This window comes from Dermochelys coriacea, chromosome 11, assembly GCF_009764565.3.
Source record: "Dermochelys coriacea isolate rDerCor1 chromosome 11, rDerCor1.pri.v4, whole genome shotgun sequence".
NCBI lineage: Eukaryota > Metazoa > Chordata > Testudines > Dermochelyidae > Dermochelys > Dermochelys coriacea.
The window spans coordinates 42,740,136-42,768,018 of NC_050078.2; the positions used below are offsets into that span (position 1 = coordinate 42,740,136).

Sequence of the window (27,883 nt, forward strand, 5' to 3'; positions counted from 1 at the left end):
AGGACCTAAATGCAGGTATCTAACGTGCATTATTGTTTCAGTGCTTCAAAAATGAATTCAACACATCATACCTAAGTTGTATTCCTTAGCTGAAATATTTTTTAAGTTCACTTTGTTATAGAAAAGCCAAAGATCTGCAACATGACGAATACAAATGCTTTCTCTTGCTTCAAATTTAGACATAAAAATCAATGTAGAAAGTTTCTTTTCAGCCACTCACTGACTGAGTGAGTGAGATAGATACAGGAGGGCCAGAGAACAGTGGGACAGTGCTAGAGGGGAAATATATAAACTCAAGGCTAATTAAGGTGTGGTTCCCTGTAGACTAGGAAAGGTGGCTGCAGGTTAACTGGAGCACCTGCAGTCAATCAAGGACCTGTTAGGAACCTAATAAAACCCTCTGCTTCAGGCAGCTAGAGCTTGGAGGTATGTTGAGAAATTTGGAAGACCTGAGTACTGAAGTAAGGGAGACCCTGCCCCATAGCATTTAAGGACTGAGGGTAACAAACCTGCAGGGGTTGAGAGGGGCTGGGACTCAGAGCAAGAAGCAAACCCAGAACCCTTCCTGCTTCCCTCCTCTACCACCTTCCTGGGCTAATAGTGGGGCCCTTGGCACACAAGAGCAGGGGCAGAGGGTGGTATCTTAGCTCCCCGCCAAGAAAAGCACAGGACCCACCAGACTAACATTGGCCATCTTGCGTGTGTGTGTATGTATAGATGGATTTCTATATATAGCACTTTTTGCTCAGGGTAATTTTACATCCATCTGAATACCAGCATGCAAAGACAGGAGTGCTAGGAACTGATTTTGATCTGTTATGCCTGTATCAATGAAGAACAACTGCAAATTGACAGATTAGAATGTAGCCCATAGGAAAAGACTATCAACTGCTATTAAAACAGACAGTAAAAGCTACTCTTAATCTCAAAAGATTCAATCCAAATAACACAGTTCCCCCTTCAAGCTCAAGTACATTGGAGTGATTGATCTTATTGACTGCTCCCTGATCAGATGGACTTTGGGTGCTATTTTCTTAACACAGAAGGTTTGGAATGTTGGAATCCAAAAGGCTCCATGGCAGTTGGGCAGAGGAAGAAAGCTCTGAGGAAGGTGCAAGTGACAGCAGCAGGATCCACCCTGAGAAGGTGGGAACAGGCAGTAAGGGAAAAATTAATAGGAAAGCAACAGAAGTGAAATGAAGCAGAGAAATAGAGAAAACAGAGCAGGAGAAGCAGCCGAGGACAGCGGGGCTGAGGAGGATAAACAGAGTGTCAACCCCACCTGAAAAGAGAAGCATCCTCTCAGGGTTCACACTTCCTGCACTATGTGAGCAAAGGGCTACAACTGCGGCCTGCTCCCATTTTTTGACTTCAGGTAATCAAAGCTGTGAGGTTTTTCTTTTTCACCTATTCTTCTCTCTGCAAGGGCAAATCCTGCTTCCTCCTTGCACAGGCCTCTAGATGGACACGGGGATAGGCTGCAGAGGGGACACCCTTGGTGACTCAGCAACGTTGAGCTCAGGGAGCATTGCTCCATGGTGTTTTTCCACAGCAAATAATAGTTGCTTAGAATCTATACTGCAGTTTTACATCCATAAAACCCAGAGCACTTTACAGAGGCAAAATATATTTATCCTTATGGTACAAAGGAGGAAATTGAGGCACAGACCAGTGAAATGAGCACAAGAACTTGAGCAGAACAGAATAGAATCTATACTCCCATTGTGGTGCCCTATCTGCTGGATTATGCTAAATCAGGCTAGACCAAGGCAGGGGCATTGGTGATATGTCTTCAGAGGTCATAGATCCACCAGGAAAATAACTCCATAGGGGCTTGTAGAGGATTGTGCTATGCACTGAGGCACTAAATTACATGGTAGGCAGCTATGGAGTTGCAGCCACAGCTACCGGAATAGGGAATTCTATCATCAATCCCTAGTAACAGTCCTCATTGTATAAGTTTAGCATGTAAATAGACTGAAGAGAGCTAACTAGTAATAAGTGTCACCCAGACTGCCAGCTCTCCTAAACTATATTAAATAAAAAAATTAGTTCCATACTGAAAAAGATGTAAAGTAAATATGATGACCGTAAGAAGGACAACCCCTCCCAGAGCACCCTCCACCATCAAACCATGGCATGACAGGCGCACCTGCCTCAGTTTTCCCTCTTATGTAACCCAATTCCATGCAAGGCTTACCCTCTAGTCCATAAACATGGTTTATTACTAGAGCATAGTTCAAATAATCCTTAATAAGATTCCAAATATATAATTCATTTCTCAAACAGTCCTTAAGATCACCCAACATCTCATCCCACACATGGGCATCTTTGACCATGCTTGGACTCTGTCAGTCCTTCCCTGTCCTTGTACCAGGCCACTCCAGCCCTTCCAACTGGAATGTAACCCTATTCTTCCAAGCAGGAACCCTCACAGCCATTCTGCAGGGAGCATCCCTCTCTTCCCCCGGCCCTCTCATGGTTCCTCTGGGTCCAGCTCTCCAGGCTTGGAGATGTCAGCAGGTAAGCTCTGCTGCTACTCCTCCTGCCTTCAGCTTCCTGTAGCCGTTGGCTCTGGCTCTCCATCTTGGGGACACCAGCCAGCAAACCCATGTTGCTTCTCTCCTGCCTTCAGTGTTCTCCCAGGAACCCCGTTCTGCTTCCTTCCAGCGAACTCGTCTAGTCCCCTGGAGTCTGCTCTTTCTGACTGAACCACTCTGCTCTTACTCACTGGGAGACTCCCTCTTACTGGCTCTTTCCCTGATCCTTTCTAATCTCCAAGTGCTAACCTCCTATCCATTTTAAAACAAACAAAAACCTACCTCTCTCACACACAGTTTGTGTTTGACCTTCAAGGAACCTACAGGGCTACTCTCATCCCAAACCAAAACACCTTCCCCAAAGACACATTATTCAAAACATTCCATAAAACATTTCACAGTACACATCATGTACACACAAGAAGTTCCCCAAGTTTTTCACCAAAAATTTTAAAACAGTCCACAAAGGACCAAGCACCTAATCCATACATAGGCACCAACTCTGTGGGTGCTCCCACACACACATACACACACAAAAATAGTGGCAGCCCCTCACTGGCAGCGCCACCGATCAGCTTCTCCCCTTCTCTCCCCCCTGCAGCGCCGCCCACCCGCCATGATCAGCTGTTCAGTGGCATGCAGGAGGTGCTGGGGGAGTGGAAAGGGAAGAGCGGAGGCGGGCTGAAGGCTTAGCAGAAGGGGTGGATTGGGGATCGAGCACCCCCGGGAACTGTCAAAGCTGGCGCCTGTGAATCCATACCATTCCTGTAGTCCTCTGTAGTGCAGCAAGCCTCTACTCCCTGGAATCTCTGCTGAGCCACTCCCCTCTTGCCAGGGACTGATTGAAACTCCTGCATTCTCCTGAGACCCTTGGCCTTCTGCAGCCACTCCTATTGCTTGAAGTGGGCTTCTTGCCATCATTGCCAAGACGAAAATTGTGCCTCTTGTTGCTTTTGCAAGCTCTCCATCAACTGCTGGAGCATTGCCCAAGTTTTTTGCTGCTGTGCCTGCTGACACTGTAACATAGTCATCTGTGGCTGCTGCGCCATCACCCCTACGTATATCTCCTTCATCTTTCCTAATCACCCAACTAGGTGGGACCAGTCACTGTCAACACCTTCAATTCCCATCTTTCTTTTCCACTTTGCACTAAGGATCTTCCTTACTTTCCCCTTGTATAAGGAGCCAGTCAAGGTGTTCAGATTCTCCATCACGTCATGAAACAGGGCTTCTCCGCAGCTTGTCAGGGACCACACCCACAGTCTCTATGAGGCAAGTTTTTATTATCCAAACTTAAACCAACAACCAAAAACAATTCCCCAGCACACCCTTTCCATCTCAGTCTTTTACTACCTCCCCTCCCAGAAAATTCTGGCAGTCTTGCTTCCTGCACCTCCCTAACTTGCTCTCCCTCACCCAAATTTCTTTTCATAGACATTCCTTTACTAGGAATTCCCACCAATCCTTTATAGCTCCAGGTGCAGCCCCACCCCCTTAATTGGCCCACTTGGAAGTACATGGTCTGTCACAAGGGAGCTGGACCTGCTTCAGTTACAGGGGCCAGACAATGACTATTTTTTGACTCCTTGATGTCCCTGAAACACTTTTTTGTTATAATTGCATATGGCCTTGTATACCATTATCCTCAGAGATCCCCAGGAATGTAAATAATGACTGGGTTATCCTAGTTCTATGTATAATTATTTATTGTGTCTTTAAAATATTTTATTTAATTGAAAATTAGTTCCCTTATTTCTCAGTTCATCTGTTGCCCTTTCCTTCAAATAAATAAATAAAAGGAAGAGAAAAAAAAAAGCCTTCAGCAAGAAAACAACAGTTCTTTTAGCCTAAATTGTTCTTGTCAAAATATGTGATGCTATTATTTAGGACACCCTTGTATCTAGGCTCTTTTAGTGAATATGATCTCCAAAAGCTTTCTGAGATGATTATGGCTTATAGGAAGCTGCAAACAAGAACCTGGACTCTTCTCAAAACAATAACTTGAATGAAAAAGAAACATTAGTTTTATAGCCTAGAGAGAAATGCTATTCACTACCAAATAGAGATCTGGGTTCAAATTCTTTGATCTTCTGTTTTCTGACTCAGCAATCCTGGGAATACTGCAAAGGTAGCACTCCCAGCTCCTATTAAGACAGGCTGAACAGCAACAGTGCTCCTTTGGCTCAGCCAGGAAGTGATCACATTTTGAAAAGAGCAAACCTATTCAGGTTCTTATACCACATTCGTCACTGTGGTACATTAGGACTCTCAGAATAAGAGACAGTTGTGCATATACAAGTTTTTTGCATTTATTTATAAAGGATGTCATGCACCCAACAAGAGGTCATTTACAACACATTTGTACCAACACAAATCTGGCCACATTTACAACAATTAAACATTCCAATTTAATTATTATAATAAAGTAATAAACTATTCATCCTGGCTTAAATATTTAACCTTTAATGGTCCAAATGGCAAACAGAGCTCCAAATAAAATCATAAAGTTTCCCCATGGTCACCTCCCCACATGCCTATGGAATATGTTCAAAAGTTAATAAATCTGGGCTCTGGAGGACCAACACGGGGAAGTGAATTCCAGAGCCACGCTGACTTCATGGACAGCACCCTGCCAAGAGCCCAAAACCTCTTATAGCAAAGGAGCTCCAGCTCAAGTAGCTCCACTGACCTCAACTGTAGCAGAATGGCATTTTTATATAGTTGCAAACTTTCTAATCACACAAAACCGAACACCATTGCCCTTCCCCCTGCTTCTTCCCTTCCCTAAGGCTCCGATGCCCCGCCCCTGCTCATTCCATCCCCCATCCTTCTGTCACTCGCTCTCCCCCACCCTCACTCACTTTAACCAGGCTAAGGCAGGGGTTGGGGTGCGGGTGATGGCTTTGGCTGGGCATGTGGGCTCTGGGGTGGGGCCAGAAGGGAGGAGTTCAGGGTGTGGGAGGGGGCTACGGGCTGGGGCAGGGGTACGGGAGGAGGTGTGGGCTCCAGCTGGGGGTGTGGGCTCTGGGGACAAGGGGTTTGGGGGACAGCAGGGGGCTCAGGACTAGGGTTGGGGTGCGGGAGGAGGTTCAGGGTGCGGGAGGAGATTCAAGGTGCAGGCTTCAGCTGGGCGGCACTTACTTCCGGAAGCCACCTGAGGTAACTAGCATGTCCAGCTCCTAGGCGGAGGGGCCAAGGGCCTCTGTGCACTGTCCACGCCCACAGGCGCCGCCTGTGGTTCCCAGCCAATGGGAGCTCAGGGCGGGGCCAGTGCGTGGAACCCCCAATGGCTGCCCCTGCTCCTAGGAGCTGGACATGCCAACTGCTTCCAGGAGCCATGTGGAGCCAGGGCAGGCAGGGAGCCCGTCTTAGCCCCGCTGCGCTGCCGACCGGACTTTTAGCGATCCAATCAACAGTGCTGACCGGAGTTTCCATGGTTCCTTTTTGACCAGGCATTCCAGTCAAAAACCTACATGCATCCAGGAAGGGAAAGCTATAGAAGGGACAAAACAAGTCTTTCATAAATGTACAGATATGACTCAGCCCTTCTTTTGTGCACACTTCTGAATTTCATGACTTAAGCAACTTCTTCCAGCCTCAGAAAGACTCCAGTCTGTGGTAGAATCCTGGGGTTTGGGAATATTGTATCACAAGTTATAATGTCAATTAGTGGCTGAGCTGGATCAGGGAAAATCTTGTCCTGGAAAAGGTGACAAAAACCCGTAAATTGTGAATGACAGAGAAACCAGAAAAGTGTGGTTTCAAAATATCTGAAATGTGAAGTTAGGTATTGATATTAGGGTTTGTGTCTGACCTGATGCTCTCAGAGAAGTTCAGAAGAAAAAGCTGAACTTTCACAATCTATTAAAAAAAAATTATAGATAAAGAATATTAGAAATGTCAGACCAAGAATCTAAGATTTTCAAAAGAAACACTCCATAACTCAGGTTGAGAGTTTTTCTGAACCATTAAAGGTAGACTCCATCAAGTGTTGCCTGCTTAGAAAACTGACGGATAGAGAGCAGTAAAAACTGTTCTTACAGCATGTCCTACTTTAAGTCTATAAAATAAAATTCTCAGAGTTTAAGAATCGCTAGAGATGTTCTTTGCTGAGGAGTCAAGGTTATACTATAACCGGTTTATACACCAGCTCTATAAAAGGAATATAATCTTGGACATGAAGAAACATGTTTTCATTTTGTGACAGGAAGGCCCAGAGTGTTTAGAGACAGAGGCAGTTTTACATACATCTAGGACCCAAACTGTATGTCCATATAACAAGTAATAGCAGAACTTTGAGTTATGCCTGGAAGTAAATATGGAACTTGTTCAGTCCTTAGAGCATGGATGTAATATGCCCCTTTTGACTAAAAGCACTAAGGAAGCAGACTACCATATTGCGCACCAGCTTCCAAGTCATCTTCAGGGTAGCCTCATGTAACTTTCGTTTCAATAAATCTACCTGGAGGTCACAAATATAAGGAAAACTGTATTAAGCTCTATATCAATCATGCTTAAATACCATGTAGATCGGGGGGGTTCTCAAACTGGGGGTTGGGACCTCTTAGGGGGTCGCGAGCTGTTAGCCTCCACCCCAAACACAGCTTTGCATACACCATTTATAATGATGTTAAATATATAAAAAAGTGTATTTAATTTATAAGGGGAGGTCACACTCAGAGGCTTGCTATTTGAAAGGGGTCACCAGTACAAAAGTTTGAGAACCACTGACGTAGATAATAGGTGCTCAAGTAATTCCAAAGATCACAGAGAAATTATCACAACTGTTGCATTAAACACAATGAAAAACACACACTAACTTGGTCTCCACGAATAATCTGAGACCCAGAAGTACCCCTTGTTACAGTTACAGGGCTAGCTGCACCTCTGACCCCGCTCTGGTTTCTCTGAGTGCACCCCCTCAGGTGTTAAGCTTTGTGCCTTTATCCCTCCTGCAGTGAAATCCAGTTATTATCCCTTTCAGACTGGGTCTTGGGTTACAGCATCCTTATTCATGATTACCCAAGCAAGTCCAATCTCCCCTTTTGAGAGCCTGTGACCAGCAGTGAATGCAGGGACTCTCAAACTTCTTTTGCTGGGACCCCATTTGAAAATATTTCAGGCTGTGACAACTCCCCCCTGCAAAAAGTGATGACCCCCCCTCATACCATACCACCCTTATCTCTGTGCTGCTGCAGGTGGCAGCCCTGCCATTAGAGCTTGGGGCCCAGCCAGCAGCCATAGCTCTCTGGCCATCCAACTCTGAAGACAGCACAGAAGTAAGGGTGGTAATATTGCGACACCCCTACAATAGACTTGTACCCCTTTTAGGTCAGGATCCCCTGTTTGAGAAACAATGGAATAAAGTGATGAGACAGCCTTCTCAAACTCAAGGATTGTTTATTCTAACCAGTTGGAACAAAGCATAACATAAGAGAAAGGAGATTTAAAAAACAACAAAATGTCTACCCTGCCTGCCTATCTTACCTGGAATTTTAGGCAGGCTATCTTACCCCAGATCTTTGACCTCTGGGGTTGTGGGTCTCAGACTGTTCACCTGAACAGCAACTCTCTAGCCTCCAGATGGAGAGTCCTTTTCAACTATTTATAGTGCTTTTGATCTGTTGATTCCCAGCACTGGCAAAATAAGCGGTGTAACTTAGCTGGAGCCTATATGTTAAGCTCTTCAGTTAATAGCTCAGGCTTTTCCTCTTTATTCCCCCACCTCCATGTGTTTACCAGGATATGTCTTATCTCAGGTCATTATTTCATTTCCTGCTTGTATTTTCAACAGCCTGCTATTAAATTAACTCAACATATTCATACAGTAAACATTCCAATAACCAGGTCAAGATACAATATTTATTAATTTTATGACCGTACAGCCCCATATCCTTCATCCCCCTAAATTATTAACTTCAACTACAAGGGATGTACACTCCCTTTTAGTCATGCAGGCAGACACTTTCCTTGCTGTACTTTCTAGATGCTACTTCTAATCAACCAGCACCTCTTCCTTTTTATCTTCTGCCTTCTTATTGAACCTCAGATAGCCTACTAACATCCAATCTGCTGCTGTGGCCAGGCATTGAGAAAGCAGCATTCATATCTGGCCAGGAAAGGAAATCTCAGGCTCCATTTTTACACTTGTTAACACTCCTATGGGCGCTATGGACTATTATTATCATTTCTGATCTCATGCTATGTGTTATTGTGACAATCCTATCATATGCAACAATTTTGTCTGTATAGTCCCAAAGAGCTTTTATGACTAGAGGTGTTTTTTTCTGTTGGCTAGAATCTATGATCACTTGCTCCCAGTATTGTAGAGTAATTTTTAATTTCTCATTTGAATTTGTCAAATTTTGTTTTGAAAACAGAGTACCTGAGTCATATATACTTCATATGCTCCCAGAAGTACTTTGCTTGTTCTATCGCAGTGTTTCCCAAATGGTGGATTGTTGGATGGTTCTAGATGGGTTGCAGGCCCGGTGTGAAGGGAGACCCTGGATGTCAAAGTCATGGAATTTAAGGCCAGAAGGGACACCAGATCATCTAGTCTGACCTTCTGTGTGTCACACGCCACCACCACCACCCAGCACCCTCCCGCTAAACCCAACAACTGACATTGACTAGACTGGACAGTAGATTAGGCTGTTATGTGCCACATGCAGAGAATAGGCACGACCAGGGTACACCAGTGCCTAAGGCCCCACAATTGAAGAAAAATGATTAAGGGCGATATACCCAGATAATTCTGCCAAGCGACCTTCATCCTCACGCTGAAAAGGAAGGTGAAAAATCCCAAAGGTCACTGGCAGTCGGACATGGAGGAAAATTCCTTCCCAACCCCACATATGATGATCAGTTAGCCTCTGAGCATGTGCACAAGAATCAGGCAAACACCTGAGAGAGAGAGAGAGAGCTTGGTGCCACCTCAGACCCTGGCCCTCTCTGTCCTATGTCCCATCTCTAGCCGTGGCCATCCCTGATGCTTCCGAGGAAAGAGATTTAAAAAAAACAAACAAAACAAAAAAACCCACAACCACCTCTCAGAAGGAAATCTCTTCCTGACCCCTGCAGGTGGCAGGCTGGGTCACAAAAGAAGATAAAATGCAGTTGTCCGGTCACCTTAGTAAAAAGATTTGGAACCACTGACCGATGGGCATGCTTTCAAGAGAACCTAATATAAGAAGTTTCTTATTGGGTCTATATTTCTCATTTAATGAGTATTTTTGCAATTTAGTTATTATTTTCTTAAATCTAGAAGGTACTTTGCAATGGTTTCTGTAATATAGTTTCCAAAGATTTATGGTCTGTTTCTACCTTATAACATTTCTGCCCCAAACATACTAATGAAATCATTTGCAACAAAAAACAATTGCGAGGTTTTTTTTCTTTCAATCTGAGCCTAGTACTGTTGTGTTTTAATCAGTGCTTTGGGAACGTATGTTGTTGGATGATCATCTTGCAGAGACACAACCCCCTAACCCATAAAAGCTTGCCCTGACTGAGCTCGGAAGCTCTTTGTTAATTTCAACATATTTCAGTACCAATGTTTCAATTTTTTAATTCCAGAAAGTTTCTCTCTTGCCAGTCTGCTTAGTGGTATTCTGTACTGTCCTCAAACAACAGTCTAATGGGAATATTTCATTGTGACAAATTAAGGATGAATTGCTTAAATGTTAACAAGTCCATGAATCTCTCTATAGGAACATCTTTTTTCAGTGCATTTCCATTTGCCTCCACCTTTCTTGGGTTCAGTCAGACTCCTTTGTCACTTGCATTTTAAAGACGAGGCATGACCTTCTGAACTTCTCTCAGGGAATAGCACTTGTGTTTAATAGCCTTATTCAAACTTCTTCAATCTATAAAAATCCTTCACTTGTTTGATTTTACACTGATGACCAGACATCTGGTGCCCTAATTCAGCTCGTTAACATTAAATGTTACCATCTAGTCAAGTTAAACATTTGATTTTATAGAAGTTCTTTTCTGGAGGTTGCAAACTCCATCTGGGGTCAGGGCCCTCTACAGCCTGGATGAATGGGAGAGGGCTATTGGGATGGTCCTAGTATAGAAAAGGGGGCTGAAGTATGGAAAAGGTTGAGACTCATTCCTTTATGTGGTGCATGTATTTTTCTTAACACAGGCATTTATAGCATTAATACATCCCAGGCTTTTAAACACCTCATCATATTCTTTAAGAATATTTTTGTATACTGTTCAGTGGATAAGTTATACACTTGAAGACTATTCAACACAAGCACACCTGTTTCCATTAGTTAAAATTGTGCCAAGTGATACATGCCCTTACATCATTTTATGGCCACTATATGAACATGTTTAGTTTTCTGTTTTAACATTGGCTGGTCTTTAAGCTTTTTTGTATATGCTTGCTGTAGTAGCATTGTACTGAGTTATTTTTGTTGATTTATTTTAAAAGCTTCGTATTTGTACTTCATCAGTCATGTATATGTGTGAGAGGAGACCCGAAATTCTCTATTCCAGAGAACTCTTCAGTAGCAGGGTTTGTTTTTCCCTGTGCTTTTTAAACTTTTTCTTCTTACTTAAAGGAGGGCAGTTTTAAAAGTGCTCACATCTCTCTCTCCTTTTTCTCTCTCTTTCTTTGACTCACATTTACCTATTTTTGGATGCTTCTCTATGCCAGGAGCTGAGTTTTGTAGCAAAGGCAATAAAAAATTAGAATAGTCTATTTATAAACCAAATCCCTCCCACAGGCAGCATTACATCAGAGAAGAACATTTATAGGGATCCTACAATACATACAACACAAGTCCTGATATCTGGGCGTATAGATGAACAGAGAGCGAGAGAGATCCTTACCACTGCTGCTATTTCATTGGGGCTACTTATGATAGCAAAGTTAAACAGTTAAGTGTTTGCAGGGTCATGGTCTATCATTGCAATATAACATTCACACCAATTATTCTCCTCCTATTTTTAAGGTTAATCTTAAAATATTTCTGTTTTCAAGTGATTTTTTTAAACATTGTGTTGAGTACTTTTCTGTACAGCTCTTTGATATTGATGAAAGCTGCAGTATAAACTGACAAATGTATTTTAAATTAATTCATAGTTATATATAAATAATTTGTTGTAAAAGTGGAGAAAAACAAATTTAGATAGAAGGGACCTCAAAAGACAACTTCACTCTGCAGCATAGAAGAACTGCAGAAGTATAGCTTATTGTACAACTAAAACATGTGCAGAAGTCAAACAGCCTGCCAGCAACTCTACTCGATTAAAAACAATGTTTAAGGCAGCGTAATACTGCAGACACCTTATGGTTTGTGCCACTAACATACTCTTTGCCTTTTGCTGCCTAGAATATATATGTGCTCCAAAATCACCATCAACTGCAAAAATGAGAGGTTTTATAGAATTGAAAGAGTAAATACAAAGATGCTGACCCTTGCTGTGACTAAGCAGTGCCAAGTGCAGCCAACTGGTTTGGAGGGGCGATGCTGCCTTTGCTTACCCTCTGTCCTGGCTGGTATGGGTGTCTGGCTAACTGAAGGGAATTGGATTGCTCTTTGGAATGAAAACATGGACATTTTAAAAAGTATTATTCAGGGCACAGTTCAGTCAGGTGGTGAGCACCTTCAACATTCATTGACTTCAGCAGAGTTTAAGGGCACTCATCACCTGGCTGATTTGTTCCCTAGAATAGTAATTTTTCTAAATGACAATATTTTCTTATTCCCTGGAGTCATCCAGTTCCCTTTCAGGATGCATCCTCAATTAAGTCCTACTTTTTGTATTACAATTTATCCTTGGTATTTTATATTTATTCCACTCATTCTCAAGGTTCTGTGTTGTGCTCATTGTCCTCCCTACTAAGAAATGCAGAATGTAGGAGCTGCAGTCAGTGCTGCTCCTAAATTAGCCACAGAATGTGTTACAGTTACATAAGGTGTCTTTTCCATAACTTCTGCAGTGCTCCCAGCCCCTGGAAGGCCAGAAGCAAAGGATGGATCGAGAGTATCAGATCTGGATCTTTCACATAGTACTGCCTATTGCTAGATTATTGGACTGGCAACTTCAACTGCAATTCGAAATTTAAAACTTTTATTGTGATTTTCAAGGTGAGAATAGCAAAGAAGAGAGTCTACCAGAGAGATAAAAATTAGCTGAAGGGGAAATATCTGAAAAATAACAAAATTACAGGCCCAGTTTCCAAACTGCTTCATTAGCCCAGTAAGAGAGTAGTGTAAAAGCAAGTACCAACTTACATCAAAAAGCAAAGAAAATAATGTACATTTTGGGAGGCAGGCAGGCAGATATACTAGCTCTTTAAGGATGCAGAGGGCTCAAGGACCATTCTAACCCATTCTAGGGTTTTTCCTAAAAATGCATCACCAGGCACAAAAGAAACAGTGGTTAGGAGTAACAAAGTGGTCTCAAGGTATCAGCTGGTGGTTAAAAGACAAACTCACTGTCCGTTCTACTTAGTGCTGGGGACTGGAGCCTGGAAGAGTGGGCAGGGCAGGGCAGAGCTCCCCTCTGTCTCAACCAGCCAGAACAAATCTTCAGAAAGGGAACGGGACAAAAGCTACTTCCTCCTCATAGAATGCAGAGACTGTAGAAGAAGTGGGAGCTGCTGTCTTATAGAGGCAGGGAAAACAGTGTCTGCACTATATTTCTAGATTTCTGGAGAATTCAGGAATCCCAGCAGGAATGCTGGAAAGGAAGAAACCCCAGGGAAGGGATGGTTTTGGACTTTGTTACAGTACTCTGTTCAACGCTTCTGTGCCCACCAGATCTCTGAAGAGAGTCAGCAACCCAGCATGAATACCTGGGAGGAAGAAACCCTGTGGAGGTCCAGTTTTTTTAAAATCAGAGTTTGAACTCTATTACTGCACACTGACTGTAATTGCCAGATCTGGAGAGAGTCTGAAATCCCGATAGGGAGGTCTATGGAGGGGACATCTTGTTTGAGCTTTGTTATAAGATTCTTTAATTTCTTTGGACTTTGCCACCAAGAAGAGTCAACGTGGTAAGCAGGAAGAAAACCCACACTGGGAAGATTGGTGCATGGTTTGTTTTCAAAATGACTCAATGGGGGTGACCTGCCACATGGCAACACAAATATCAGTGGCACTCTAATTTGATGGAAGAGCACTACTTTTGTATATTGCCTTCCTATAGCAACACAATCAATTCCTATTTCTTCTACAAAACATGATCTATTAAGACAGGTTTTGTTTTGATAAATTGCACTCAGAATAGGTTTTAGGGGAAAGCAAGACTCCCAAACTCAAGTTGGGATGAGACTAATGCACATTCAACTTTTTTCAAGTGGAAAAATGCCTTACTTCAGAGAATGAGTATAGTTATAGTGACATCTTGAAACTCTCCAATTTGTTCTTTTTCTCTTAAAAATATCCTACCTTTTATTTAAAAAAAAATTCGTTCTTACTACACCCTTTAAAAAAAAAAGCTGAGCATACAAGTGTTTACAGATAGAGCTTGATACTCCACTCTCATGCATCTGGTGTAGTCATTAGCAACTGTGCAAAGTTATTACAAATGCTACAAATTTGGTTTGTTAGCACTTACCAATCACTATGTACAGGTGTACCAATCACTATGTACACTACACCAGGTCCAGGCAGTGGAGAATCACTCCCATAGGATCCAGTATATTTTAGGGAAGAGAAGGACTATGATAGGGTTATCTGATAAATTGCATCAGTGGAGTTGGAAAAGATTCAAACACAGTCCATGAGTGATGAAGTAAAAACTACTCTTTTCTGAAATTACATACAGTGTGTCAAAGATTGTAAAATGAAAAAACAAAACACACTTTGAAGGGCACCATTGAGTAATTTTTCTCCTTAGTATTTTTGATACACTTTAACATGTTAGGATACCATTCATTACATCATTAGTCTGTATTTCTGGGGTGTGGGGAAAAGAAAGTTACTCAAGGACAATAGCTGAAAAAGGGACATTGTTCACAAAATACTAAATACAGAAGAGTTCTTTAAGATCTGGAACAGGCTGCAACCTTACCCATGTCAGCTGGAGTTCTTACAAGATTACAACAGCTGTGTCACTTTAAAGATAGCACTTTCTACAATAATGATGGAGACTAAAAGTGGCTGGATGCTATCAGAGGTCAGTGTAATGCACTCAAAGGAGTTGTGACATGTTCCTGTAGCCTTACTCATTAGAGAAGCAAAGAGCATCATAGCTATGCAGGTAAGAAAGATGTTAGTGGGGAGATAGTATGCATCTTGGTGGAGAAATTCCACTGCAGAGAAAAGATGTATAAAAGTCTAGGGAGTTTGAGGCAGCGATCATCTCCCAGAGGCACTGCCTGATGTACAAGTACATTGTAAGGGTGATTAAGTGGGTATACAACTCAGTAAGATTCAGGAATATGATATGAGCACTGCAATCCTAGAAGAATTTAGAATCCTAGAATGTAGGTACCCATCCTTGGGGCGATAGTGGTGTAGGTAGAAAGGCTAAATTTGCAGACAAAGATTTGAACACATAAAAGCCTAAAGTTTGTGTAGAACCCAATTGCTCAGGGAATCCTCTAGTTTGATTCCTGTGAAAATATTTTTAGTTTTAGTTCTGTATCATGAAAATTCCAGTCATTCAGCTTAGAACTAAACCCTTGGACAATAATATTTTAAATTTCACAGCAGTGTTCTCATTTTTAGGACAGGATCATGTAACTATTTTGCTGCATCTAATTGTTTAGAACAAAGCCATCTCAGCTACGTTGTAGCTTACTTCCTAATTCTCCATCTGAGAAAAAGTTAGCAGAGCAGTAAAGCTGCACTCAACTAATATTTTCCCAGTAATTTAATTTGGAAAAAATATTTTTCACTTTCTAGTCTAAGTTCTTGTGCAGTATAGCTATGAGATGTAAACAGTTACCATATTCCACTTCCAATTAACTGGCTAGTTAGATGATGATGCCTGCGACGCTGGCAGACCAGGTGCCAGCTCATGCCAAGGCCTGTAGGCCTCACTGAACACTGCCAAGTGCATAGCTGAAAACCAGTCTGACTCACCTCTGTTACAGCATATTGTTTATAAGAATGTTTTTAGTGTTTGGACTTTATGAAATGCTGGTGAGCTGCTGCATGCATTAATCTTACTTAAATATTACCTTTATAATATGAGGTACAGATATAAGTGTTTGCTTTGCAACTATAAAAGTGTTTGCTATGAAACTGGAAACCCCCATAGTCAGGAGAGAAGCATTACCAAGTGTTTCAGAGTAGCAGCCGTGTTAGTCTGTATTCGCAAAAAGAAAAGGAGTACTTGTGGCACCTTAGAGACTAACAAATTTATTAGAGCATAAGCTTTCGTGAGCTAAATGCATCCAATGAAGTGAGCTGTAGCTCACGAAAGCTTATGCTCTAATAAATTTGTTAGTCTCTAAGGTGCCACAAGTACTCCTTTTCTTATTACCAAGTGTGAAATACTAGTTTACCATAAGAGGTGTCATCTCCTGCCCAACAAAAGAAAGCCTATAGACACCAGAGAAATCATTGTGGAACATCAATGGACAGAAGACTTTATTGATCATTCCCCAGTACCCATTAAGAGGGGACGTAAGAACATAAGAACAGCCATCCAAAGGTCCATCTAGCCCAGTATCCTGTCTGCCAACAGCGGCCAATTCCAGGTGCCCCAGATGGAATGAACAGAACAGGTAATCACCAAATGACCAATCCCTAGTCCCCCACTCCCAGCTTCTGACAAACAGAGGCTAGGGACACCATCCCTGTCCATCCTGGCTAATAGCCTGTCAAGGTTCCTTCCCCACTCTGAACTCTAGGGTGCAGATGTGGGGACCTGCCTGAAAGACCCCCTAAGCTTATTCTTACCAGCTTAGGTTAAAAACTTCCTCAAGGTACAAACTTTGCCTTGTCCTTGAACCCTATGCTGCCACCACCAAGCGTGTTGAACAAAGAAGGGGGAAAGAGCCCACTTGGAAAGAGCCCCCCCAAATATCCCCCCCTAAGCCCTACACCCCCTTTCCTGGGGAAGGCTTGATAAAAATCTTCACCAATTTGCATAGGTGAACACAAACCCAAACCCTTGGCTCTTAAGAACAATGAAAAAGCAATCAAGTTCTTAAAAGAAGAATTTTAATTAAAGAATCACCTCTGTAAAATCAGGATGGTAAAAACCTTACAGGTAAACAGATTCAAAACATAGAGAATCCCTCTAGGCAAAACCTTAAGTTACAAAAAGACACAAAAACAAGAATATACATTCCATTCAGCACAGCTTATTTACCAGCCATTTAAACAAAAGGAAATCTAACGCATTTCTAGCTAGATTACTTACTAACCAGTTCTAATACTTCATTCCTGTTCTGTTCCCGGCAAAAGCCTCACACAGACAGACAGAACCTTTGTTCCCGCCCCCCTTCCAGCTTTGAAAGTAACTTGTCTCCTCATTGGTCATTTTGAGGAAGTACCAGCGAGGTTATCCTAACTTCTTAACCCTTTACAGGTGAAAGGGTTTTGCCTCTGGTCAGGAGGGATTTTATAGTTCTGTATACAGAAAGATGGTTACCCTTCCCTTTATATTTATGACATAGCCATTGATGAAAATATCCTCCATGACTTATCTAGTTCTTTTTTGAACCCTGTTATAGACTTGGTCTTCACAACATCCTCTGGCAAGGATTTCCACAGGTTGACTGTGCGTTGTGTGAAAAAATACTTCCTTTTGTTTGTTTTAAACCTGCTGCCTATTAATTTCATTTGGTGACCCCTAGTTCTTGTGTTATGAGATGTGCACAAACCCTCATCTCATCGCAGTTTGAGCTATGGGAGAAGGGAATAAAAATTCCTGACCAGAAGGAAATGTATCATTTTGATGCTTGGAACTTGCAGAGGGTAATATTTCTAACCATCAGCAAAGGATCTCCAAGTTGCTTAGGTTAGGATAGCCCTAACAGACATACAAAGCTTGCACATTATAGCAGCTGCTGTTGTGTTTTGGAACGTAAGACTAACTCATTTGTGTGTGTATGTTTGCCTGTTTTAACCTTGTAAATAACTAGTTTCCTTTTCTTAGTTAATAAATCTTCAGTTACTTTATGACAGGATTGGCTACAGGCATGGTCTTTGATGTGTGATCTGAGGTGCAATTGACCTGGGCTAAGTGACTGGTCCTTTGTGACCGGAAATAACCTGAATATTGTTGATTTTTCATGTGAAGGACCATCTCTCTCATAGGCAGTCTTGCCTGGGTGGCAAGATAGACTAGAATGCCTGAGGGGACTGTCTGTGACTCCATCTTAAGACCACTATAGTACTTGAGGAGTTCACACTTAATACGCAGTTGATGAAATCTAATTTTAGAACACAACCAATTTGTGGTTTGGGCAGGGGTGAAAGTAACTTAAAGGACTTATCAGTACACCGGAGTCCTGAGTGGGGGTGTGGCCTCAACCGGAAGAGGCGATTTAAAGGCCCCAGAGCTCTGGCTGGGAGCCCTGGGACCTTTAAATCACCCCAGAGCTACCAGGCAGAGCTCCGGGCATTTTAAATCCCTGCTGGAGTCCGGCTGCACTTTAAAGGGTCCGGGGCTCCCTGCAGTGGCTGGAGCCCTGGGCCCTTTAAATCATCGCTGGGGAAGCCGGTCCAGTCTGGCATGGTGTACTAGCTCTTGCCGGTATGCTGTATCTGACGGGACCAGCTTACTTTCACCTCTGGGTTTGTGCCCTAGTTGTAACAGTCTGCCCTGGGGATAGCACCCACAGCTGAGGCACTCCAGACAGCTTGACAATTGGGGGAGGTATTATAACATTGGTCATAAACTGGCAAAGCTGTCCCACCTATCTCATTATTATTGTGTGCTGTGGGGTGGGTTTTGCTTCAGTGGAAGGCAGACAAAATGCCATTTCCCTGGCCCTCCTTCCTCTTCTCATCCCCCCTCACTGGACTTGTGTGATCCAAGATGGATTCCAAGCAGAGGTGAAAAAATTTAAACATGCAACTACTCATGTATTGTAGCATGCACTACTGCATGCTGGCAAAGTAGAGTTTATTATCCTGGCATCACGCAACCTTCCAGGGCCTCCCATGTTAGTGTTCATGAACCTGCCTCTATAGTCAACCAGCACTTGCATAATGAGTAGTGTCCATTCCAGTTTACATATTTATGGAGAATGACCAGATAGGAACTGTGGGAAAAAAAAAATGGGATGGGGGTAATAGGCATCTATACAAGAAAAAGTCCCAAAAAACAGGACTGTCCCTTTAAAAATAGGACATCTGGTCACCCTATATTTATGTACACCACAGGGGCAGACAATGGGCACATGCACCATCAATGACCCCTGCACAGTTCAGGAATCACATTTGTTCAAAGCCAACCATTATTTTGGGGATATTAGCAATCTTCACCACCCATAGGTAAAGCACAGCAATAATTGCCTTGCACACCTCCATCGCTACAATACCAACAGTAACTCACCAAAACCAAATTGATTATTCACAGACTTGTAATTAGTCTAGGGTAGCCACTTTCCAGATAGCAACCCACTTCTGGACTGGTCTGGCCTATCATCTGCATCTCCTGGTGCTGAAGAACCAGGGAAGCGCCTCGATGCTGTCCTTCTTCATGTGGAAGTTCTGTACCCATCAGGATGGATAAAAATCAATGGTGGGGTGGGTTGTTTTTTTTTAATTCAAATCAGATTTTTTTATAAAATGCTTTTCGAGGGGAAAAAATATCTAAAGATAAAGATACATCTTTGAGCTAGAATGTCTCATCATGGAATAGGGATTCAAATTCTATAGTATGAGACAATATATTCATGTAAGAAAAGTTTTGTAAATGAGTTCCAATAGTACATGGATTAGGGACCCAATTTTATGTTCCAGGGGCTTCTGTATAGATTATTTAGGTTAGTCTTTCTATCTACTCAATGGGACTCAGTGCTCAGTCTAGAAGATACCATCAGAGATGCTTAGTTTTGCAGTTCTCATACTGGATTTGTGTCTCCAGAGAACATGCTTGTTAACAGCAAAAAATGTTTTAAAATAAAATAAAATAAATAAAAGGTGAGAAATAACAGACTTCAACCCTATTGTCCCTCTGCAAATTTGTATAGGCAGTCAATCCCTTACCTCTCTCTAAAAGTGCAAAGTTTCAAAGAGTTCAATGAATAGAAGATTGTTGGGGGCGGAACAGATCTGGACAAGGAGAAGAAGTCTGGAGATAAATGTGAGAAGGGAGGGACAGGCAATAGAAACAAAAGTGAAACGGTTTGAGCAGCATATTCCAGAAGTCTTGATGTCTTTCTGAGTGTAGCCTTCATTGATTTGAGATCTACTATACCATTCTCTGACTAGAAGGGAAAACTTATAATGGCAGCAGGCCATAAGAGAGACCCAGTTTGGGAATATTTTAATGAAGTTCCTTTACCTGTGGGTAAAACAGGCAAGCGTGCAAAATACAAACAGTGCAAAAAAAGAAATGCAAGGCCTGCTGATGTTCTCCTCCTAATATAGGATGGCAAGAACATTTTCCAAATATTAATGATTAACCTGTTGAATTGGTGATCACCTCCCAATGACTTCATAAATATCTGCTTCAATTACCTTTGGTAATTGAAATAACCAATCATTCATTTTCTGTAAAACTAATCTGAAAAGTTTTCAAAATAAATTACTTTAAAAATGTATAGTATGTACTTTCTAAAAATGAAACCTACATCTATCTCCGAGTTGTGAAGAATATGTATTAAAAGAGCATTCTTGTTGGTTGTTATAACCTTATGTAGAAATACATGATAAAATCAAGACTTCCTGACTACTGATTTAAATCATGATTTAAATCAAATCCACTCTGGTACCCACTGCTGGTCATCCCAGGTCTGCAGAATGATGTACTAACACCCCTCTGTGCCTGTGATCCTGTTGCAGAACCACCAGTCAATGTAGGAGAATCCACAGCTATCAAGCCCAGCATCAGTTGTCTCCACTCCACCATGTCTGCATGCAACCTGCATGATCTCCTAATCAAGGCACACTGCTGCCTTATCAAGGTGACAAGCTGCTGCCAAATTGCCCTGTACCATAACTCATGCCCTGCATTCACCTGATATTCCACAAATGAATATTGCTTTATTGTCAACAGCTGGAACAGGTCATCATCCTGTGCTGGATCCATCCCTTGCTATTAACTGAATCCACAAACAGTTCGATTCATGCCAAGTTGGAAATGTTTTAGTTTAATGAGCCTGTGTGCTAAGAATACTTGCTAAGAACACAGGGGCCAGGAAAGGACAGACAAGTTCTCCCACAATACACTATGAAACAGTTAATACAGCAGTGCAGCACTAAGAACCATGTGATATCCCCCTAGAAATCTTAATGCCTAACCCAAGTTAGTACAGCACCAGTATGGACACAACTACAAGGGTAAGACTTGACAGTGGCTTAGTACTGTGGATGCACATACCCAGACTTGGTTAACCTGGATTTCCAGGCCCAGGTGCCCATATCTGCGTAAAGTGAATACTGACCCTAAATTTAAGGTTTAGTTATAGCTTCCCCTCTGCGGCCTCTGTAAAGAAATACAAAAACACATGGCTGTCACAAGCACTCTTTTTTCCCCCACTCAGGGATACAAACAATCCAGTTACATTCTTGTAGTAAGGCATTGTCAACCTATCATGCCATTGTTTTAAGTAAAACTTTTGTTTAAAAGTCAATGGTTATACTACAATTGTTGTGCTGCTTATAACAATGTATTATGCTTAGTCTTTGAATATTCTGTTGTATATGAATGCTGAAAGGGAATAGATAACTGCCTTCTGAAGTTTTTCCTTCCCCCATCTTAACAATAGTAACTTATGATAGGAGGGAACCCTTTTGTGGTCAGTGTTGTGTCAGATACATTGCTGTTACATATGTAAAACAAATCAACTGATTGCAGCTCCATACCACCAGAACTAAGTTTATCACAAGGAATTTTCTGATGAGGAGAATTGTCTTTATCAGGTAAAGTACTCGTTTGGTCTTCTTTCTAGCCAAAGCAGTTCTTAGAATGTCTGACATGCTAGTTACAATTCACAGGATTCTTGATATCATCATCTGAGAAATTATGCATTTGTATAGGTCTTTTTCAGAAATCAGGTCCTTAAATGCGGTCCCCCTCATCTCTAACTATATGCTATGTAACTAGAAGAAAATGGGGCAGAAATTTTTAATGTCAAGAATCCCTGAATCTCTAAAAGCCCTATAGTCATGGTTGCCTAATGTGAGTGTGGTAGCTTAAATAATATTAGCAGGAAGATTTAGTTTCATGGCTGCTCAGAGTTCTAACTGCCAACCCATATAGAATATCTATTTATTCTTTTTCCTTTCAATGTAAGGAACAAAAAATAATTTAATTTCCTGAAGTATAATGCAATTGTAAAGTGGGATATATTCTTGCAGATTTCAGAGTAGCAGCCGTGTTAGTCTGTATTCGCAAAAAGAAAAGGAGTACTTGTGGCACCTTAGAGACTAACAAATTTATTAGAGCATAAGCTTTCGTGAGCTACAGCTCACTTCATCGGATGCTGCATCCGATGAAGTGAGCTGTAGCTCACGAAAGCTTATGCTCTAATAAATTTGTTAGTCTCTAAGGTGCCACAAGTACTCCTTTTCTTTATTCTTGCAGAGGAATTGTGGCTGATTGTAGAGAATAATGGTGAGATTTTCAAACTTGCCTAAAGGAGTTTGTTGATAGAAGCTGGGTGCCTAACTCTCTTGGGCAGTTTTGAGAATCCTAGCCTGACCTGAAGTTGTGCAAGATTCTTTAAAATTTCAATATATTGTTAGGTGTCAAAATAAATTCTTCTCCTCTCCCCCACCCATCTACAAATTGTTGAAAAAGTGTTGTTGCTTTTTTACCATGATGGTTAATCTTTCTATAGTTTATCTTTAGGATTTATGTTGTAATTGCAGGGCTAGCAGTGTGATAAACAATGATTTTTTTTTATTAATTCTGTTCATTTTTCTGATGGCCCTGTGATCCAATCTATTTAAAAGAAAATACTTTGTGTGTCATTTTGTGGTTGTTTCAAGTTCTATTTCAGCTTCATTAATATTGATGTAGCATGTCTCCTGGCTTAGTGTCAGTAGATTATTTGAAATTAATCTTCAGCATTTGCTGTGATTTATTTCTGTTTTGTGCTTCATTCCCTAGGCCCGTTGTTCTCCAGTTAATTTTGTTGTCTTTATTTTTATGCACTTGCTATGACAGTTCTCCTACTTGTACTACTGTGGTGTGTCATGTCCTTTATGGGATCCCTGTTTCGTCTCTGCCTTTCACTGTGATTTTCCATCATTATGGACCTCTTGAATAAAAATGTATCCCTTGTTTCTGACAAAGTCCATGTTCCTTTTCTTTCTATGTGATTTTCCATCATTATGGTTCTTAAATTTCTTGAATAATGATGTATACTATGAACAAATGGATGGAACCATAATGGCTTCATCAGTGTTTTGTAAAATGTACCCGCAGCTTTTAGAGCACACAGTGCCACAGCAGAGTCTGTACCATGTTTGTAAGAGAAAAAAAAAATGCTTTTAAAAAAAAAATAATTTTGTAATCTATTAGTGACTATTCTGTCATGCCTTAATAATTCACACTTTTGCTTACAATATCTTCATCTTAGGCTACTGGTTCTAAAATGCTATTCAGGTTGAACAATAAGCTCTAGTTCTAAATGCCTTTGAACAAAGAGGTGAAAATATATAATCACTTTGTAATGTTTACAAAAATAGCTACTATTTTATGGAAATAGAATGTTAGGATTTTACATAGAGGAAGTATTGACTTCAAAATGCTTATTTAAAAAGTTGAGATCACAACAGAACTGTTCTAATGTGAGGTTCTGAATGCTTAGAATAAACACAACACATTAAGTTAAATTAGTTACATCAGAGATGTGATGGAAACCAAATGAGGGATAGCTCAGTGGTTTGAGCATTGGCTTGCTAAACCCAGGGTTGTGAGTTCAATCCTTGAGGGGGCCATTTAGGGATTTGGGGCAAAAATTGGGGATTGGTCCTGCTTTGAGTAGGGGGTTGGACTAGATGATCTCCTGAGGTCCCTTCCAACCCTGTGATTCTGTAAATTCTCTCTAAGGTGCCACAAGTACTCCTTTTCTTTTTGTAAATTCTAGATTTCTTAAGTGTCTGACTGGACACTAGCCATTCATTGTGATTAATAATAATTTCAAATACATACTTACTTAAAAATAATAGACTATATGCTGTCCCTTGTGTTTCATGCAAAAAACAATGTATAGCAGTAGCTCTGTATGCAGATAGGGGTCAATATACGGTAAAGTATCAAGAATGGGGCAAATTTTCCTCTCATGCTGACTTCAGAGGGTCAAGGTACAATATAGCCCTTTTATGTTTTCAATTCCTGGTCTCACTTATGTTAATTGCAAGACTTCAGCTGAATTCAGTGGGACCAAGATTTGACCCTAAGTCCTCCATGAAGCATTAAAAAAAAAAAATCCACACGCTGTCCTTTAGTTATTGATTTGCATTTGGGTGATGCATCTTGTTCAGAGATATGTAAAACTCAATCCCAGCTCTGAGGAAACTCAAGAATGAAAATCAAACCATTTGTAATGTAGACTCACAGAGGGCTTGAACCTTCTTCCACTGAAACTTCAGTAGAGCAGGATTGGGCCCTAAATGCCCAGTTTTCCTCCTTTGTAGCTACAAGTTAAAATGGCTCACTTACTCAATATTCTCTCCTTTGGAGTAGCAATATATTCCTTCCTAATTCTTGCTGAACATAATCCAATCTCAGATATCATACAAGCCCCAGATCATTCTAACCAGTTCCTTTCCAACCAGTCAAAAAAGAGGAGATCCGCACAGAAGCGGTCAAATTGTTACAATGGTGCAGCCCTTGGTAAAGGATTATATATTATTTTTGTTGTTGGTACCACACCACACCCTCCCAAATCTTGTCAGTCTTCTGTAATTACCTGAACCAAGGGTCTTCATCTCTTCGTTTCTTTGTATCACTTGAAACTTAAATCTGAGTGTTTATTTTAGGCTTTCTAGGCTTGGACCTATGTGTCAAGCTGCTTAGCTTAAAACTGGTCCCTTTGAAGTTACTGCTGAAGTTTAATTTCACAGCCATTTTCAATAGCTTGTGATCCTTGGAGTTTACCCGGTTGCCTCGATTTGGCCTGGAGCTTTGAGTTGAGGGCACTGATGCTCTATTCAGTATCCCCTCCGAGGATGCAGTGACTGTTTAACAGCACTCCCCCCCAACCCCCGGTTGTTTCTCCCTGCTAGGTTCTCTGGCAATGTAAACCTGGCACATCAATGACAGCTGTTTAACTACACCACTGATTGAGCTGGGAACTCTTGCCTGGGCAAAAAAAATCAACTATTTAGAACAGCCTTCTGTTTCATGGAGGTCCCTCTCTGGATTGCTGTCCTCACAGTGCTTCCGCATATGGAGATGTACTCAAGGATGAGAGCTTGTTGCAAGTCCCCTAAAGCTCAGAACTCCCAGCCATCGGGTTTATGACATTCCTGCTTGTTCTCTCTGCTGGTCAGTAACATGATCAAAGACAGACTGAAGCTGTTGGAAGTAAAACACTGTATGGCCAGATCTTCGATTCTTGTCAAGGAATTTGGCCATTGCCTCAATTTCCCTCACTAGTAAATTTGTTTTGCTCTCCAGCTGAATTGAGAAACTCCAAACTAACAGAAGCAACACCACAAAAATTCCAAATAAAAGCAAATTCTCCAGTCCTCTGGGTTATAATAAAGGCAGCCCTCCAGTGGTCCCCTATATCTGAAGTAGAGCTGCTGTCCTCCCTCTTAAAAAGGATTTCAGCCTTGAGCCCTAGATGACAAAATGGGCACTTGATTCAGTTGTGAACTCTTCCTGCCTTTTACTTGGCCCTATTACAGCCCTTAGCTTTCTTTCTTGGGATTTATCAACAGCTGGTCAAATGACCCTCACATAGAGGTACTTACCTAGCTATCTGGCTGTTACTTTAAGCCTCTTCCAAACTCTTTTCACACACACACACTCTCCCAGACTCTTTCACCGGTCCTTTAACTGAGGAGTCCCACCACAGGACTTGCTCCTTCCGAGTACCTCTTGTTCTGAAGAAAGAGAGCTGCTTATGTTCGGCCTCCATTCCCAGCACTCCTTGTGAGACCTACAGCTTCCATCAGTCTGGAAATGACAACACCCAGATTTCCACTGAGAATGGGGAAGTGCTAGACCTATAGCTTGGTTTTAAATTGGTCAGTGTACCCTGTTGCACTCTCACACAGGGTCTCTAGACAGGGGGTAAAAGAGTGGTAGACATAGTCACCACTTACCTGAATGAGAGGTGACCAGTTTTTTGCTCATGATACGGAGGGTATGTATGTAGGTCTACACTGCATGGTAAACCTGGGTACAGACACAGGTTTGAGCTCAAACCCCGCTACCGACCACACTCAAAAGAATAATCTTCTGACTCACACCAGAAACCTCACAGGACTCAGGTCTGTGGCATAGGTCCAAACCCACTCATTTTGCAGTGTAGATGTAGCTAAAGCCATGCTCCTGCCTGGAGAGTCCACTAATGCTATCCTGACCCTTCCATCCCCAATCTTCCCACTCAATTCCCAGAAACAGGATGCTACCTCCTGATTCAAATACAGCCTGGCTCAATGTTTATTCCTTCATTTCCATACGGACTGTTCAACTGGAAACCACAGTTAACACTTCCATGCGTTCGCTAGAGCCGCGCTAACAAGAAGTCCTACATCAGGGGCCCTACTAGCTGGCAAGAGGAACAGCTGAATTCTGGTAAAAATGTGGTGAGAGGAAAGCAAAACATTTGACTTCAGCAAGAACACCAGAAATGATCATGTGTACAAAAGTATCTTGGCAAGGCTAGTGCCAGAGGATCCACCCAACCACCTATCAGTGCCAAGAGCAAGTCAAGCAGCTGAAGACCAACTACCATGAAGCCAACTGCACCTCAGGGAGCTCCCTGTCTATGACCTGCCTCTTCTATGAAGAATCTGATTGATTATTGGGAACTGTGGCAAGCACAGAACACGCAGTGCTTTATAACCATCTGCTGAATGAGGATGACACTTATAACCCCTCAGTCAGAGGCACCACTGCAGAAGAGACTGCATCTGCTAGATCAAGTAGTGGAAATAACCGTGGTGCTGATGCCAGTCATGAATCTGGCTATGCTGCCAGAGCAGTTACAGATCACTCTGGATCCACAAGCAGAGTTTGGAGGTGTACTCCTTAGTCATTGTTCAGGTATACTCTGATCCCAGCCCTGGATTGAACTCCTTGTGTGTCACCTGCAGGGAAATGGACATTTGCAAGCACGTAAAGAAAAAAAAAAGTTGCTAACCTGTTCTGTAACTTTTGTGCAAAACATCTTGAAGAACATGTCCATTACATGACCAACTCTCCTTCTCTATATTGGACTCTGTCCAGTAGAAAGGAACTGAGGAGGGAGACAGAAGTGTCCCCACCCTTTATACCTTCACACAGCAGCACAAGGCAGCAGAGGGCACATGTGCTGCCCGATGAGTACTGCTAAGGGCAGAATCTCTGATGCTAGTGCACTGGGCAACACATCTCAAAAAACAAAAAGGTCACAGAACAGGTTAGTAACTGTTTTCACACTTCAGCTCAGAACAATGATGTCCTCCAGAATTTGCCCTACCTGAAAGGATAATAAAAATGATAGATAGTAACAGTGTGGGGCTTGCTAGAGCTTCTGTACAAGGCAATTAATTTTGTAAGAATAAAATAAAAATGATAAAAATGTCTCATCCTTCGATCTTGAAGGGATGCAGCCCACACAAGTGGTAAAAATGTATTTTTCCCCTCCTCTTGGGCAGACAATAATATGCTCTTATTTTCCTTGGAAGGCACTTCAACCTCTGCTGGACAGAAAAAAAAAGGAACTAGCATCCTGGGGGAGCACACTGTCACCAGCATACACGGAGGAAGAGAGTCAGGAATCAAGTGACACTGGACATTTTTGATAAAGCTGATGGAGCAGCTTTCTTATCAAAGGGAGAAGAAAAGCAGAGAGCCTGACCAGCCTGAGACAAGTTTGGTAGCCCAGTTCCTGGAGCAAGACAGCATGCAGCAGCAGGAATTGTTTCAGAGGTTGTTCAATCTCAAGGCAACCAGGCTGCAGGCTCTATCTTGAGCTGCAGCACCAGCTCTATGCTCCGAGTCCATTCTCCACTACCATGTCCTATAGCCTATGCAGCCTTTTGGCAGTTCTGGAATTGGCTGGTCCATAGCCAGGCAAT

General features: G+C 41.9%; 1 long non-coding RNA gene across 2 annotated transcripts; it reads left to right on the forward strand.

Moving 5' to 3' along the window:
- Positions 1-413: 413 nt before the first annotated feature.
- LOC122458124 lies at positions 414-27,880 on the forward strand. Of its 2 annotated transcripts, none has more exons than XR_006278003.1 (3): positions 414-461; positions 2,521-2,523; positions 27,491-27,880. It is a non-coding gene; the product is annotated as an uncharacterized LOC122458124 (long non-coding RNA). The 2 variants fall into 2 exon arrangements; XR_006278004.1 differs by lacking the exon at positions 414-461 and adding an exon at positions 465-500.
- The last annotated feature ends 3 nt before the right edge of the window (positions 27,881-27,883 follow it).